The sequence below is a fragment of the Mustela erminea genome, chromosome 16 (genome assembly GCF_009829155.1).
Source record: "Mustela erminea isolate mMusErm1 chromosome 16, mMusErm1.Pri, whole genome shotgun sequence".
NCBI classification, from domain to species: Eukaryota; Metazoa; Chordata; class Mammalia; order Carnivora; family Mustelidae; genus Mustela; species Mustela erminea.
In genome coordinates this window covers 17,345,570-17,362,276 of record NC_045629.1, presented here as the reverse complement: position 1 = coordinate 17,362,276, position 16,707 = coordinate 17,345,570, and the positions used below count along the sequence as shown (strand labels likewise).

The window sequence follows — 16,707 nt, the reverse complement described above, 5'->3', positions numbered from 1 at the left end:
AATTGTGTGTGCATAATCAAGCCACAGTAGCATACACATTTTATAAACTCTAGTTAAAATATTCCCAGGGTTTATTTTCCACTTTGCCTCTGTCTTACAGCCAAGCTTGCATAATTTCTTTCTATTCTGAAATTCACTGAATAGGATTGATACTGGGGGTTTCTTTGCCATTGGTCATAAAGTCATGGACTTCTAGAGCTGCTTCCAAGTCTGCAGTTGTAATGGGGGAAAGGAATGCCCATTAACAATTCCTCCCCAACTCTAACTAGAAACTCTCTGTTTTGATCCTTTCTACAAATTGGGTTTTTTAAAAAACAAGATTTTGTTTGAAAAAAAAAGTCTATAAACTTTAGTATAAAACTTGAAAACTCAGGAAAATAGTATTTATTAGATTGGTAGGTATCACTAAGTGCCACATACACCTGCATGGACCACTTCTAATTGCACCTGGGATGTGTACTTAAAAAGGCTGAACCTGGGCACCCTGGATGGCTCAGGTGGCTAAACACTTGCCTTTGACCCGGGTCATGATCCTAGGGTCTGGAGCAGCAGGCTTCTTGCTCAGCAGAGAGCCTGCTTCTCCCTTTCTACCACTCCCCCTGCTTGTGCTTTCTCTCTCACTTTTGTTATCTCTCTCTGACAAATAAATAAAATCTTAAAAAAGAAATAAAAGATGAACCTGAGGCAACCCCTTGCTCCCTAAACCCACTGAAACAGATTCCCTGAACATTGGCCTGTGAAAATTTTTTTAAACAGAAATTCTTATGTACATTAAATTTAATAATTTTTATATAAAAATTTATTTTATATACAAAAGAGTATGGGTAACATATATGTGTCAAGGACTACTAACCTCTTTGCCCACTACCCAGCTTGAAAGATAGAAAATTATTATTTTCTTTGAGGCCTATCATTTGTCCCTCCAAAATCTCATCCTTTCTTTTCTCATTCTCTAAGTAGCCATTATAATGAATCTTTTGTGAATAATTCAATGCATTGCTTGATCTTGCCAGGCTTTGGCAAAATGGAATTATGCTGTATGTATTATTTTGTCACCTGTCCTCTTTTGGAGTAAATTTGTGAGAGTCATCTATGTTGATATGTATACCTATGGTTTATTCTTTTATGTATATTGGAGTCCAGGTATGAGTATTCCAAAATTATCCAGTTTCCTCTTTGCGGACTTCAGTAGTTTCAGTTTTTCCTCTCACAAACAACACTGCCATAAACATTTCTGTAACACATCTCATAGTTCTGAAAAAGTTATGGCCATAGATGACTGTATTCTAGGGTATATACCTGTGTGTAGGATTACTGGGTTATATGTGCAAATTCAAATTCACTAGGTGATACCAATTTTCCCACAATATGGCTGTATCAGGTATCAAAATGCAAGAAATTCTGTTGATTCTGTTGATTTTAATCAGATTATTATTACACACATTTATAAGAGAACATGGGATATTGTGGGTGGCATAGCTCTGTTTCCATTTATCTGGTTAAAGTGTTCTCAAAGAGTCCTGTTCTTGCCTATACACGGTTAAAGTGAAGGGCTTGAACTTAAAGTTTTAAAGATCTGTATGTGGAAGCTTCAGCTTGAGACCTTTACCATCTCACCTTCCACTTATTAGTACTGTCTTCAGCTTTTCTCTTCATTGGTGAAAATTCCTTTCTGCCAAATACGAGGCATTAGTAAAGGATGCTCATGGTTTTGTGTCAATTTTTTTGTGTGTCAGGTATCGTGGGTTTCTCAGGTCTAAATCCTTGAAAATACTGTAAATCCTCATGATGGCCATCTCTGTGCTCTAAATGAAACAGTTTATCCTTTGATAATTGAAAATTAGTAGTGTTTTATTTTTAAATTTTTTTTAAAGATTTTTTATTTTATTTATTTGACAGAGAGACATCACAAGTAGGCAGAGAAAGAGAGAGGAGGAAGCAGGCTCCCTGCTGAGCAGAGAGCCTGATGCGGGACTCGATCCCAGGACCCTGAGATCATGACCTGAGCCGAAGGCAGCGGCTTAACCCACTGAGCCACCCAGGCACCCGAAAATTAGTAGTGTTTTTATTGAGGACGGTGTTGTAGACAAGCCACAAGTGTTTTCCTTTTCTTCTTTCTTTTGCACAATTTCAAACCAAGGCGCTCAGAAATATTATTGGTCTTTACCCTTCACAATATCCTCTGTGTTGTAAAGGGAAGGGCAGTAGACAAATCCCGCCCTTTCTCTTCATAGGGTGCTTTCCTGGGTGGTGGAAGTATCATGGATGTGTGACTAGGACAAGAGGTCTCTCGCTTAAGCTCCTTGGGAAGTCCAAACCAGGACTGATCACTCGAGGGGTCCAAAGAAATGTTTAGAGTGCTGGAGAACAAGGCGGAAGGTGTTTTGAATTGTTACCAAGACAATGGGGTTAGGCACACAAAAGGAGAAGGATGCAATTTTAGGGGAATACACAAAAACTTCAAGTTATTTTAGTGATGTTTTATTTCTTAAGAATAAATTATGATTCTTTTGGAATGGATAATAAATACATATATTTTTAAAAAGTATGCTATCCTGGAAATGGGTTTATGAAGAAATAAATAGGAGGGATTAGATTACCACTAATCTGTAGTTTTTTCAGCCTTATTTGAGTGGATTTGCCTATATGAGGTACTTGGGTGGACAGGGAGTTTCCAGGTCTAGGAGACACAATAGATAGATAAGATCTTATGTTGTTATGCATATGAATTTTAGCAATATTTACCAAATAATATACTAGATGGAAAAAACCCTATTTATACCAAGCAGGGAAAAGACTACAATTTATGAAGCTCTAAATGAGTCATCAAGGTTTCTCTTTATGGAGGAAGATAATATTAACAGCTGTTCTATTGGATTCCATTTGCTTAATTCAATAGGATTATTCTAACGGTTTATTTATTTAATGTTTTACATCATGTAAATATTTTGGTCTGATTGTAATATGCATTTGTTTTCACATTTCAGGTTTATACTTTTGCAATGAGGTATTTTTGCATGTGCTTTTTTAATCCAAGAAAATTACTGAAGCAGAATGAAGCTGTATTGAAGGACAAAGTGTTGACAGAATGATTATCAATGAGAGTAAAAATTTTAGTGCATTTTTCTTGATATATTGGCAACAAATACCCACTGCTTCTTTAATTTTCATGACCACATGATATTCTCTTCCTTGCTATCTTCTCATTTTGCTAGCTGCTCCTTCTTCGTTTCTTTAACTGGGTCCTCTGGTTGGTCAGGATTGACTATACTAAACAGACTAGATTATGCTCTAGTAATAAGAATTACAATGGTTTAGAAAGACATACATACAACCCATGCTATATGTCCCATGGGTTGGCAAGAGATTCTGCTCCACACAGTCTCTTGGGGCCCTAGTTTTAGAGATACTGCCCATATCTTATAGCTGCACCATTAGAACACATAGTCACCTTAGTTGCTATAGCAGGAAAGGGAATCTGAAAAAATCATTTTTATGCTTTTCTTCTTGAAGTGACACATGCTGTTCATATTCTCCATTGGCCAAAAGAGTCACCTGGACCCGTCCAACTGCAAGTTTGCTGAGAAGTGCCTGGAGTGGGGGAAGCACCAGATACCATTGGACACTTGCAATGTCTACTTCTATTTCTCCACCTGTCCTCTAAATGAACTGAATAAACTATCATGGGCCATTTTTCTTTATATCTGTAGTCTCTTAATAGTTCCTATTCATCCTAGTATTTCCTGAAACATTTAATACAGTGCTTTCTATGTCTTACATGCTTAATATTCATAGAATTCACCTGAACTGTAGTCAGTGGGTAATGTTGGTGCCTCTGATTATGCAAAGTAAGACTGACATCTTAGACATCACAAACACATGCGATTCTGCTGTTGAATGTTGTATAGAGAAGTGTATGTGGCAAAATGGGTTGATAGAAAGAGAGGAACTCATTGGTGAGGGTAACTATTCTGCTTTTTTGTTCAGAAAAAAATATATATATAAAGGAAAAAAGAGAAACAAGGAGAAAAAAAGACAATCAGAGGTGTGGCAAGCCATAATCTAGATATAAAAAGACTAGGACTCAAGTCCTAAGTGTATTACTAGTAACTGTGTAGCCATGAGAAAATAGCTTCAAGTCTTAGAGTTTCATGTTATCCACAGGCCAACATAAGATATTGATCTAGATAATCACTGAGTTTCCCTACATCTGTACTTCCTTTGTGATTGTTTATTGACCTTTGTGAGCCTTGGTCGAGACTGCAGACTCTAGGTCTTTCTATTCTTTTTTGCCAGGTTACCTTATTTATGCAGGGGGATGATAGGTGGAATATTAAACTATGGAAGTGGAGGGAGTCTGAGTGTATAGGGCTGACCTGCTTGATGATAGCTTGCAGGTGGTCTGCCACACCTGTCCTCAGAACTGGAGGGCTACTGAGTACACAACTTCATATATGTGGACACATTTGTTATTTTACATTCAACACTGGAAGATTTTAGTATTCTAGTCAAAGATTCCAAAATTCTAGAACATCACTCAAGATCAGCAGGTGTTTGATAGACATCATTTCCTCCGTTTTCCTATGTCTTGTTGAAGTGATTGAAAAGACGTTTACAAAAATAAATAAAAATAAAGTCATAACAATATTGAAAACCAAGGAAAGAAAACTGATGGTAGACCAGAACATTTAAGGAAATACTGCAAGATGAGAAATGGATGGGGTTAGATTGAAACAGGGGAAAATTGTAACAGGGGAAAATCCGTTTATTGGAGATTAAAGCTATAGGCAATAAGAACATTCCAGGGAAGAGTGAAACTCAGATGTGAGACCAGGAATGGAGTGTGAAACATGTGACAGTCACCAGGGTACTTCATGAAAGAATTCACTTCTCAAATAGCTGAGCCTATAAAATTACCCTTCTAAGTTTGTGACACTTATTGTTTGTGTATTGAGTGGTGGCTTTAGTACCAGACTAACATACCATAAATACACTGGATAATCTGTCTGAGAATAATCTAGAAGTGAGTAATGAGGCTTGAGAAAAAACTAGAGCAGATTTGAGGCAAATCTAGGACAGTCACATCAGACACTATAAAAATTTAAAAGAAGGGACAGCTCTGCCTAAAAGTGAAATACAGTAAGATTCTCTGTCCTTGAGTAAAGTCCTCATTTGGGTGTCTATGGTGACCCCTCAGGGAAGCCTTCCTGAGATATGGTCAGCCACTTATGGTCCTTCAGCTTGCCTTTCCATTCAGGAAAAGGGCCTGCTAGGAAAACCAACCTACACATTTTTTGTGGTCTTCCTGAATACTCTACCTAGATTTTAACACCATAAATATGAATTGACAACTGTGACACGAACTGAGTGTCCTTCAATTTATTCTGACACTCTCTACCTGGAGATAGCATTAGATCGTACAGGATAAAGGCTATCCCACAAGAGCACCATCCTCCTCGAGAGCCCTCCTTGGGTTTGATCAATTTGCACAGAACTTTGCGCAGAACTTCAGAAAACAATTTTCTTACTAGATTATAGGTTTATTACAAAAGATACTGAAGGAATATTCCCAAGCAGTTGCCAAAACTTCCTTTGTTTCCAGGAAATTCCCTGTCTTCTCTGGCCAGATATGGACTACCTACCCGCCTTGTTGGTGGGAAACATGGCATCTGCTTCTCTGGAGCTGATGAGCTCCTGAACCAAGAACCCTTCTTCTGCCCTCTGGCAGCACTTTGTCTCTTCTGCTTCCCCATCCCCCTTTTCCCGTTTCTGCACCACCTTGGGTGTGGCCTACACTGCTGGCTACTAGACCATCCTCAGTGCCTTAGGCACCATGGCTCCTCCCTTCACTGTCAAGGAGCAAGAGGACCCCCCCCCCCACTGCCCACTCCAGATTTCCCCATGTGTCTCAGGTGAAAACTGACCATGGGGAGGATCCACATGGAACACAATTCAGTATTTAAACCAAGTTCGTTGGTTTAATTAAGATAGATGTGTCTTTTAAGTTATTGGTGGTAAACCTGAAACTTTTATTCTGTCAAGGTTTACTGAAGGTCAGATAATCTCTTGTTATCTCTGTTGAGTTGTTAGTAAAAAGATGACTAAAATGATTAATTGTCTCATCAAAGTTTTCATGGGTAGTTGTTAAAATAGTTTTCAAAGTTTTTGGTAACCTGAAACTTTTAGTTTTGCTTGGATGACAAATGGAATTAAATTTGGTGGACATCTATCTAGGTCTTTTTCAAATGGGATAAAGTGCTAAAGCATTGATTACTGGACATAGGTTTGTGCTTTTGACTTATTGCAGAGAAGTAAGGATATTTAAATCTGTTGGTAAACATGTTTTTTGCTTAACTGATTCACAAATTTGCCATTTATAAGAATTCTGGTGCAATAGTTCACAATTGGTTACTCAGTCTTCGCTGAGATTAAGGTTTCTAAAGTGCAAAATTCTGCTAACCTTAAAAAAGATAAGGAATGGAAATGCACATTTGTTGAAGGTAGAAGAAGGTAATTTTGTCCTAAATGAGATGTTGTTTGGAAGGAAATGGCTTGGGACAAAACCTGAATGCAAAGGAAAGTTGTAAAATGTTTGTGAAGGGAAATCTTTGCAAACAAATTTTAGGTGTGGTCAGGATGAACTAAGATTGAAATGAATGAATTTTAAAAAGACACAGGTATAGAAATTTGGTTTTCTCTCTGTTCAAAAAGACAAAGTATTCTCAATTTTTGGTCTGCTCTTGACAAGAAAATTCAAATAGTTGTTTTCTCTCTGCCTGCTAAGAAAAACCAGGTTCTATGTCTTGCCTTTATCAGGTCTTGAACATCCCTAATCCTATGTAGGCCTGTGCTTTAAAACTTTCTAAGGTTTTAACAAACTTCCCCAAGATTTAAATCATGAACAAAGTCTTGTTGACTAATTAGACTTGCTTGTGTGGTATGTAATGTTCTGGTTCTGGCTATTGAAGTGTTATGTATCACAGAATAACTGAGTTTCCTTGTCAATCGTATCATAGTGAACTCTCCTATCAGATCATTAACCATGTGTATTCTGAGTTTTTGTCACTTATAATTATTCTAATTCTCTTGTAAAATAAGTTTTATCTTTAAGGAGGTTCATATAAAGGACTTTTAGGACAATACAGGTATCCAATATCTTTAAGATCAGAACTGAAATGAGTAAGAACTTCCAGAAGTAAGAAGCTGCATTCAGACTAAACCCAGAATCAGTAACATGGGACTAAATGAACTAAAAAGATGATTATAGCTTTGTGATCCTTGTTTGAAAAATGTTACTGTTTCCTTAATGTTCATTCTTCCTGATTAAGGAAAATTAAGATTTCTATGACATACAGAAACATGATAAAATAATCATTTGTAAGCAAATTAAAGCATTCAACTTTTCTATCTGAAGCCTCCGAAACCCAAAAGGTCTCCATAAGTATACCTTCTTCCATGGCAATCCTAGTCATTTGCACAAGTTCCATAAGAATCTGTTCTCCTTGTAACAGGACACCATTGGAAATGTTGGTTATTTTACCAAGGTTTTGACTGGAATGTCATATTTGAGAAAGACTTTCACAGACTCAGATATGACTAGACAGCTTTAAGAAGCTAAGGTTGACTTTATGAAACCTGGATCCATAAAGCCCCTTTGAACTGTTGGCCTGATACCTTGCTTACAGAGGTCCCAGCAACCTCACCAGGTGAGTAAAGAATGTCACTTCTTGGCAGGTACAGGAACCTCAGGATAATTTGGGGACCTCATGAACAAGAATCTGCCCAAATCTTACAGGTATTGCAGGTATGTCTTGGCTTGGCTTCTGGCCTGGAGAGGCTACTAAAAATTCAACCTAGAGATTCCTTATAAAGTTCCAGCAAAGCAGATTCTAAAAGATCTATATGATTACTCACTGTTCTCGCTGAGTGTATGTAAATAATAAGGCAGGTTTGTTAGAAATGGACTTGTTTCTCAAATAAATTAGTCCTGACTTTGCTATCTCTGGAAATGAGGGTTATTTTAGAGAGAAAAATTACATTTAAATAACCCACCTTTGTGGATGTAAATTCTAGGTTTGATTGTCTTTAAATGTTTGTTGTTTACCTAAGCTAGACAATTTGAGGTAAACTTCAGAGGTTGCACAATAGCTCATTTAGACAATCTTCTTATTTTTGTATTTATTTTGACTTATAATAATAACAGGACCCCATGGCACATGATTAAACAAAATGGGATTGATTCCCCAACAATTGTATAACTTACCACCTTGACCAATTCTGTGTGGCTGGGATAATTAAACCATTCCCTAAAAGCCAGAGCATACTCCACTCCATAGGGTTAACTATGGAGTTGTAGAGAATGGGTGACCCCACTTTCCTTATGATTGGATTGGGTAATGCACTTGGGGATAGCCTTATCTCCTGAGACAGATTTTCTCCCACTTGCCAGTGATCCTTTGTAATTAGAATGTTAACTCTTTACCTCGAACAAAGAGGTCTTCTTGATGGTATTTTTCAGTCATATGTATCCTAGAAGCCACCTCCGAGGAGGTGCAATTTCAAACAAAGGCTTAGCTAAGCATACAACAGTGCTCCTGGTAAAAGGAACCTCAAAGCTTACCATGGGACAGCCCCTAACAGTAATGACTTCACATCAGGTCCAGAGTGTCTTAGAAACCAATGGATGAAGGAGACTGACGTACTAAATCTCAGGCTACACTTACAGATATGCCTGAAATAATACCTAAAACCTGTCGAACTTTAAATCCAGCTACGCTTATGCCTGGACATGAATGTCTTACTTCCATAGAGCATAACTGTTGGAGGTCATTGATCTTGTTTATTCTAGTCAACTGTATTTGAAAGATTCCCACAGTTAAAATTCACCTCAAAGGCTCAATGGCAGGCCACCCCCTATAATAAATAGACTTAGAGGAGACCTGGAACAGATTGGAAACTTAGAAGTGTCCCAGCACCTCCAAGCCCTGGGAAAAACTCTAAGGCACATCTCTATAGATGAGAAGCTTTAGAAAGGACCCCCTGAGACCATGTGGGTCAGGACCCCACACTGTTTTTCTAACCACCTCTACTGCCCTCAAGGTCTTAGGTGTCACCCAATGGATCCACTGCTTTGGAGTTGGACGAATCACACCAGTGAAAAGCCCAACTAGACCCTATGGACCCACTCTGGCTCCACCTTCGATAAGACCCCACCAACTGATGGACATCTGTTCACCTTGGTCCCTGGCTATTATCAGCGTGATATCCCTCACCTCAGGAGTTGGACTTTATGCCACTGCCCCTTCTGACTGGACTTTCTCCCAGAAGCTTGTTATTGTTATTGTTTATTGGGCAGCCTTAGGAACCTTAACATGGTTTGCTAAGTTCAGAGAAAACGCTGTTACCAGGCAAGCCGCTGCCCAGATACTAGTCTTGCAGGGGTATCGGCCCATAATAGATGATAATGATGCCCTCTAAAATATGGTGTTTAAAGGGACATCAAAGGGGGGAAATGATAAGTACTATACCCCAAAGATGAAACTGTACTCTAAGATGGCCAACCAAACCAGCAAGGGAATTCTAGTCCCTGTCTCAAAGCCCTTCTGGGTTCTTCTTTCCTACCCTGTTTCCCACGTGCGCCAAAAGTACCAAGTATGTGGAAGTAGAAGAGTATAAATTACCCTCCCTGCTTGTGCTTGGGGCTCAGACCCTTGGAGAACGGTCTCCTCTGAGCCCACCGGTATTAAATAAACCTCTAATCCTCCAAAGTCTCCAAATGCCGAGTGCCACTTGGTTCTTCCCCTAGGATCCAGTCCAGGTTCCATAACAAAAGGCTAGTACCAGGAGGTCCAGCACTACTCCCACTAATTGTAATTACAAAGCAAAACAGAGATAATGGGAGATAATGGGAGGGCAGGGGTAATAATGATAATAATAGATATCTTTAAAGTAGACCATTTCAACTGAACTGAAGAAAAACACAAGTCTGCTGATTAAAAGTGACATTGAGTTCTGAGCAGGATAAGTGAAATTACATATATCCATACATACATATTCTACCATTGAATATATCCTGTGAAATTTGAGAACACAAAGTATAGAGAAAACATCGTGAATACTTCCAGAGAGGAAGGGGAAAAGAAAAAAAAGAAAGAAAACCAACCAACCCCAAATCAGAACATTTTCCTTGAAAATGTGCGAGAATCAATAAATCACCCAGAATATACTTATAACTACAGAAATGAATGTTAGAAACCTTGACAATGCAAAACTAAGTCTATAAGAGAAGCAAAAGTGGAGTGTCGTATCATTATCAAATTCCTCATTTAATATTGATAACTTTAGAAATAGAATCTGCATCTGTTCAGTGAAGAAGAAAGTAAGTAATTATCTCTGAGGTGTGGAACCTGTGGGGTGGGAGGAAGGGACACTTATACTTATTTTTAGAGTTCTGTAAGAGTTGATTTTTCTTAAAACAATCTGCAGATATTAATGATGAAAAAAGAGTCACAGGCAGGCATCAGGGCCTCAGCCGTTCTGCTCATAGAATTCTATTTTGTGACCATTTCTCCCAATCAGACCCTCTTCTAGACCTGCATGGTGAGTTTGGCTGCCACACTCTCCAGGACAAGAAGCTCTGGGTGTCATGAAGACAGCCAGAAGACCGGTGGGGGGGGGGGGGGCTAACTTGGATTTGCTACAATTTACCAGCGCAGTTTGATTGATACATTGGCCCTGACTGTTTCAGTATTTTTTCATCTGTAAAATGGGAGGTTGCATTAAATCAGTGAATTTCAGGCTGTGTTTGCAGAGCTCTGAAACTGATGATGAAATATTTACAGGGGCAGCCCCTAAGAACGAGGGGGTTTGGAGGAAGGCTCAGATTCCTCACTCTCAATTTCACCAAAGCAGTTGTGTTTTGACCTACTTTCAGTGATGATTTCCATATAAGATGCCATTTGAGTGAAGGGTGCTGTGTTAAAGTGGTGTGAACTCTATAGGACTAGATGTTGCCCAGAGTCCTTTTCAGCACTAAGATCCTATGATTCTGGAAAAGACAGTTGTGCAAAAAAAAAGTCATTGGATATCAATGAACAGCCTTTTTTTTCTTCCCCCATTTTCTTTGAAAACAAATTCTAGCAACAATGAATCAAAGATTCTTTTGATATAAATACATAATTTTAGACTTAGGAAGAAAATGTAGGGTTAAATACATTATTGGATTTTCAGCCCAAGTCATTTTGTAAGAACCACTTTTCATATCTGCAAAGTTTTTGTTTATCAGGCTTCCTGATATGCATACTACTGTACTCCCTGGCAAATTTATGTTTTTTTCCCCCACACTTGAGGAAAAGATATGTAATAGTTTAATTAAATCTCCCCCTACTTTATCATAGAGCTTCTTAACCATACATTTTCCCTTTTTCTGCTGTCTGTGAGATGATAGAAATGACAGAAAGGAAAGATACTGCTTGGGCTGTGCAAATGCCTGGCTATAAATTAATCTTAAATTAATCTAGAAAACATTAAATTAAACTAATATTTAATGAAGTTTAACTTTTGGGAAGTAAATTGTGATTTGTGCCAGAATTTCAATGCAGGTGACTGTGGTAGTATAAGGCCTGAGCAATTAGGTGCCATGCTGGCAGTTTAACTGGATCAGAAGGCTGTAGGTTAGGATTACTGTTTGGATGTTGGGTACTTGTCTCATTTCCTAAATTACAGAAGAAGCCTTTATTTTCCCCCTGTGACACTTACTTTTTTAAAAGGATTTTGTTTATTTATTTGAGAAAGAGAGAACAAGAGGGAGAGCAGCAGAGGGAGAAGGAGAAGCAGGCTCCCTACTGAGCAGGGAGCCCAGTGTGGGGTTGTTCCCGGGACCCTGAGATGACAACCTCAGCCAAAGGCAGACACCTAACCAACCGAGCCACCCAGTCACCCCTATCCCCTGGGACACTTATTAATTAATCTTTGCCTTGCTTTCTTGCAAATCACTTTTCTACCTAAATTTCATTCTTTCAGTCATTCATTGATTAAGTATTTGCTCAGCGCCTGCCCTTGTGCTGGCTGCTAGGAAGACCGTGATGAGCACCATGGGTGGAGAGCTGCCCTGCAGTTTACAGCCCAGTGCAGAGTCAGGCTGGTAAACACTCCCTAATCTAGGGTGCTAGGAATGCACAAAGATAGGGGCTCTACCTGGATTTGGGAGTTCATGTCCATAACCATGAGATGCCCATCTGCCTGCCTTAGAAGCATCCATAGATGTACAGACCATGCTGGCCTGCTGTAATTACTTGGTATTTATATTGGTCAAGATCAAAAGGGGGATGTATATTATCTAGTTCTCACTTCAGAAAGAAGGTAGCTGTTATAGTAACCCTTGCTAAAGCAAGAGGCCCCCCACCCCGACCCGAAATTTGTTTGGGATGTTGAAACTGATGGCACCACATACACTGTATAAGGGTCTGAAAAGATTTGTTGCTTACATCATTGAGGTCTCAGTGGAGAGAAGGGCCCTCCTCTCAAGCAGACTGAAATGGCTGGAGAGAGTGAGGGCAGGGGCCTGGCCTGAGTTTTTATTGTTAGGAGCTGGGCCTGGGGGAAGGTTCTGGAGTCCTTGTGTGGTTTGTATCTCCCACAGGTACCAAATAAGGGGCTTTGTTATCAGTTTGTTCATTTGTGGACAAAAGGGGAAGAGGGAGATGGGAGAGGCTTAAAATCTGTCAGCCATCAAAGATCAAAACTGGAGTCAGATTTCTCATAACAGGCACCAGTCCACTTCCCCAGCTGAAACAGTTTTTCTTTCCCTTGAATTCTGAAGCAAATCACTTTTGGGAGAATACCATAGGCCCCACTTATGAGCCTCAGGGGATATGGTTCAAGACCCTCAGGGGATGCCTGAAACTGTAGAAAGTACCAAACTCTACATATCATACTTTTTTTCTGTACCTTCATACCTGTGATAAAATTTAATTTATAAATCAAGCAGAGTAAGAGATTAACAGCGGTAACTAACAATAAAACAGAACAATGATAACAATATACTGTAATAAAAGTTATTTGAATGTGATCTCTCTCAAAATATTTCACCATGCTGTACTCACTTTCTTCCTGTGATGATGTGAGAAGATAAAATGCCTATGGGATGAGATGAATTGAATGAAAGCTATAGGCATTGTGACGTAGCATGAGGCTGTTGTGACTTTCTGGTATGTCAGAAGGACCATCTTCTTCTGGACGGTGGCTGACTGCTAGAGACTGAAACCGTGGAAAGCAAAACCGTGGACAAGGAGGATCTACTGCATTGACAGAGCAGCCACATAGGACAGTGGACCATGTCCTTTACCTTGACACGATTTTAATCATAGATACAGGAATGGATTTCCCTTATTGTAAAACTGCAATGCAGGGGAAGCAAGTCTGTGAAGGGCTTAGATAGAGCTCACGGAGGCTGAAGGATGAAGTGAAGGGAAGTGAGCTGCTGGGTAACCTGATTTTTTGTTTGCTTGTTTATATAACTTTTAACAGGAGGACTTTTAATAGGAGCTGGGTAGTAGATAACTTAAAAGTGACTCACTGACAATGCTTGGAGTATTTTGTTGTTGAGTGAGGGTAAATTCTTACATTATTAATCACAAAGCATTAGTGAGTTTATAATAAAATGTTGTGAAGATTGACTAGAACCACTTGGTCTTCTTTAAAACAAATTATTGCAAATTAACTTTCTTTCTTTCTTTCTTTCTTTCTTATAGGTGGTAGTGGGTAAAGACATGGAACTTAGAAATTCTAGGTTGGGAATAAATTTGTAGATGTAGGTTATCTGCATTTGACACTTAAAAAAACTTTTACACCTCCCGTTGTATAATGATGACAATCCAGATTTGGACTGTTTTACTTCAACTATTCCTAAAAAAATTCTTCTGTTCAGTTTTCTTTGGTCTTTTATCAATGTTTTGGACACGAACCTTCTTTGGAAACAAACCTACTATGGTCCAGGTCCAGCTGGCATACAACGTACTGTCTGTTCAGGAGAAAATGATGTGTAAATCAGGGAAGAATAAAGAATGGAAGTATTTGGGGAAAACATTAGACATCTTTGAAAAGGTGGGTATATTCTTTTCCAAATTGTTCAATTAACCCTGAAAAATCAGAGTGGTATTTGCATTGTGAAAAGTGTAAACAAAATCACAAATGTGAAAGCAACCAATCCCATTGCCAAGGATTCCATTTTTCCAAACTTGGTTAATGACATGGCATTTAAAGGGGCTTGTATGGAAGCCGTACTGGTCTCCTTGTGTCTTAGTCCCTGTAGCTCTAACACAATACCACAGGTTGGGGGCTTTCTACTATTTCAGTAGAAATTTACTGCTTACAGTTCTGGAGGCTGGAGAGTCCGAGATCAAGGTTCTGGCAGATTCTGGTTCATAGATAACCCCTTCTAGCAGTGTTCTTACATGGTAGACAGGGCAAAGGACCTCTCTGGAGGCTCTTTTATAAGACACTAATTCCATTCATGAGGGCTCCTCTTTGGTGACCTAATTATATCTCAAAGGCCCCACCATTACATTGGGCATTAGGATTTAATGTATAAATTTTGGGGAAAAACAAATATTCAGTCTACAGTATCTTGATTCAAAATTTTGCATTTTCAGAAAAACCTGTTAATGATGCAAGAGGAAACCAACCAGAGAGCCCAGAAAGGATAGGGTGAACATAATAGTTCTCTTTCAAAATGAGAGGGGATATCAGTCTGGTGGTAGGATTTTCCCAATTTTATTGCAATAACAGCAGCTTTGCATCTCCCTCTGCATCCAGCTGTATATCTGCTGCAGCATTTTCCGAGTGCATTAAAGTGATTTCCTTCCAGAAGCCTGATTTCCTTGTGGCAGAAACAATGCTATGTTGTTTCACCCTTACCACCAGCTCTTTAGCAAAATTTTGTCCCATTCCTGGAAGAATTATGCCATCTCCTTAAACATACTCTCTTCTTTTGAGATGAATAGGGTACTATAAATGCATATCTTTTTGTGAGCTTCACTGCCTTTACAATGCTGAAATTCAGGAGAGCTCAGGCCCTGAAAAGATGGAAGATAATCCCAACTTCAATTTAATGATATTCATACTTTGTGAACACCTACCCCATGTTAGACACCATGATAAACGTTATAAAACATGCAGAGAATGGGGCACCTGGGTGGCTCAGTGGATTAAGCCACTGCCTTCGGCTCAGGTCATGATCTCAGGGTCCTGAGATAGAGTCCTGCATCAGACTCTCTGCTCAGTGGGGAGCCTGCTTCCCTCTCTCTCTCTCTCTCTGCCTGCCTCTCTGCCTACTTGTGATCTCTCTCTATCAAATAAATAAATAAATTCTTAAAAAAAAAAAAAAAACAAAAACATGCAGAGAAGAACAAGGCATGAATCCTGCCCTTGAGGTGTTGACAACCCAGTTGAAATAATGTGAATGTGTGATAAAGTTAATAGAATAACCTGAAACAGCAAGTTATAGGTGTACAAAGGACATGGCAAATAAGGGGAATGTTGAGAATGCTCCAAGCTAGCTTGAATAGAAGCGCATGAGAATTGTGGGTCTGTAAAGGTATTAGTAATAGTGGTGGAAGGGAACGTGGGAAAATAGGCAAGCCATCTAAGACCACTTAAAGCTCATCAGACTCTCCCAAGGTCAGAAGAGGGATGCTGGAAGAATTTTAAGAGGGATGCTGGAAGAATTATCCCTTTAAGGAGAAAGGCATATGACCTAAAGCCACTGGACAACATATGAAATTTGGAATTCTGTGAAAGGCCTTTATTAGAGTCTGTAATAATTGCAATAGAGAAACAAAAGTATGGTAACTTTGGCATCCATTCATAATTACAAAATAATGAGGTAGATGATTTTGTTAGTATTGTTGATATTGATGATATTGTTAGTATTAATAATAGAGTACCAACTATACTTGGGATCAACAGACCTCAACATGGGTATGGGAGAAAGAAAGACAAGAAGTGAAATGGAGCAGGAAAGCCCTCATATATGCTATGTGCCCAGAGAGATATCTGGAAAGATCTAAGGCAAGGCCAAGCACTATTTGCCTATTCATTGTGAGCCTATGTACAGATGAATCGTCCATGAAAACTATTACCTGAACCTAATGGTTCTCTAAGTACTGTCATAATGGGGAAGCTGTAAGGGTACATCAGATCTGTCTTACTCTCCACAGATCCACCATTCTGGGCCAGCAAAGAGAAGCCAAAGGTGAAGTTAAGGATGCAGTTATTATACAGCTACTTTGAGCTTCTCCTAATAAAGCACATGGCAAATATTCAGGGATATATCTGGGTCTATTGTGGGTTGACTGTGTCCTTCAAAAAGATACTTTGAAGTCCTAACCCTGGTACCTGGGACAGTGATCTTATTTGGAAATAGGGTCTTTGCAGCTGTAATCAAGTTAAGATGAGGTCATACTGGATTAGGATGGGATTTAGGACTCCAATGACTGGTATCCTTATAATGGCAGAGAGAGTTGGAGCCTCCCAGAAACACACAGGAAAGAAGGTCATGTGATTGCAGAGGCAGGGATTGCAATCAGGCTCTTGCAAGCTAAGGAATGCCAACAATTGCCTACAACTGTAGAACCTGGCAGAGGCAAGGAAAGATTCTTCTCCCCAGAGGCAGCCTGGCCCTGCTGACACATTGATTTTGGACTTCTA

At 39.2% G+C, this 16,707-nt stretch overlaps 2 long non-coding RNA genes across 5 annotated transcripts in view; one reads left to right on the top strand and one right to left on the bottom strand.

Annotated features, from left to right (window-relative positions):
• LOC116575092 overlaps positions 1 to 11,041 on the bottom strand; it is a 75,094-nt gene extending 64,053 nt beyond the window's left edge. For all 4 annotated transcript variants that reach the window (XR_004279605.1, XR_004279606.1, XR_004279607.1 and 1 more), the window contains exon 1: positions 10,840 to 11,041. This is a non-coding gene — a long non-coding RNA (uncharacterized LOC116575092). The remainder of the gene's footprint in view (positions 1 to 10,839) is intronic.
• A 2,008-nt stretch (positions 11,042 to 13,049) lies between these two features.
• Positions 13,050 to 16,452, top strand: LOC116575096. Its single transcript, XR_004279611.1, has 3 exons — positions 13,050 to 13,484; positions 13,928 to 14,103; positions 16,218 to 16,452. It is a non-coding gene; the product is annotated as an uncharacterized LOC116575096 (long non-coding RNA).
• Positions 16,453 to 16,707: the final 255 nt, after the last annotated feature.